Below are 1,116 nucleotides of genomic sequence, written 5' to 3'. Positions count from 1 at the left end.
GCATTCAATAAATAACAAATTAATTCAATAACAAATTGTTACCATATCAAATGCTCATGTTTGGATGGTGTTACTTTCCCAAATACTCCAAAGTTTAAACTATTTAAATTTCTAGGTCAGAAAATAGTAAGCCAAAATTCTATTTAACAGACCTGGTACTTAGAAATCAAGGCAATTAAAACCTTGTGATCTTCGCTTTGCAGAGCAGGAGGAGGACTTGGCTGCAGTGGCATCTTAGAGGCCTCAACTCAGGGCAGGAATCTAGAGTGGAGGTCCTAGGATCAATGTGGTGTTGAAGACGCCAGTCTGGAAACCATCGAGGTAGGAAAGACACATGAGATACTCAACTGCAACCAGCACAAGTCTGTGTTGTTGAAGAATGGACAGAATCCTGGGAAAGTGAGCACAGATATAGCCCACCAGAGCTTACTGATGATGATGGACAGTCCTCTAAATTGAGCTGGCTTGCTGTAGCTTTACATCCAAACATAGAAGAATGTACTGATTGAAGTGAACCCCCAGACTAGTATTCCCAGTACCTTTGACCGGTTTTGTGGCCTGATGTTTCAGATTTTACACAAGTTCAGTGTATGTGCAGGTGATGGTCCCCAGAAGCCTTTGATGGTAATTAAAAATCCAGTGTCAGATCACTTCCCAGTTGGTTGTCCAAAAATTGGCACTACTTTTTATGTCCCAGCATCAGTTATGTGCAACAACTGGTGCCCAGTAGTGGCCCTATTATTTTTGTGGTGGGAGCCTTTGCCTATGGAAAGGTTAATATGAAGAATACAGAGAAGATGGTGTCCACCAGGAACTACCCTCTTTCTGCTGCCCTTACTGTGTCAAAAGACAGTGCAGAATGTTAATGATACCTCTCACCTTGTTTCACCAATGGTTAGCATATTCATGGATTTGAACGACTGTCACAATGAATGAATCTACACTGGCATGTTGACTAATGTCCACACGTTACTTGCTCTGTAGTTCTCGTCTTTTTTCTGTCTGCAGATCCCACCCAGGATATTATGTTATGTGGTGAGGTCATGTTATGTGGACTTCTCAGGGCAGTCATGGTATCTCGGGCTTCCCTGGGTTTCAAGGACCTTCACAGAAGCA

At 42.5% G+C, this 1,116-nt stretch overlaps 1 pseudogene; it reads left to right on the top strand.

Annotated features, from left to right (window-relative positions):
• The first annotated feature begins 274 nt into the window (after nucleotides 1-274).
• LOC143402176 (ribosomal RNA small subunit methyltransferase NEP1 pseudogene) lies at nucleotides 275-866 on the top strand (annotated as a pseudogene).
• Nucleotides 867-1,116: the final 250 nt, after the last annotated feature.

Source organism: Callospermophilus lateralis, chromosome 6 (assembly GCF_048772815.1).
Source record: "Callospermophilus lateralis isolate mCalLat2 chromosome 6, mCalLat2.hap1, whole genome shotgun sequence".
Taxonomy (NCBI): Eukaryota; Metazoa; Chordata; class Mammalia; order Rodentia; family Sciuridae; genus Callospermophilus; species Callospermophilus lateralis.
This window is presented reverse-complemented; position numbering and strand designations above follow the sequence as displayed.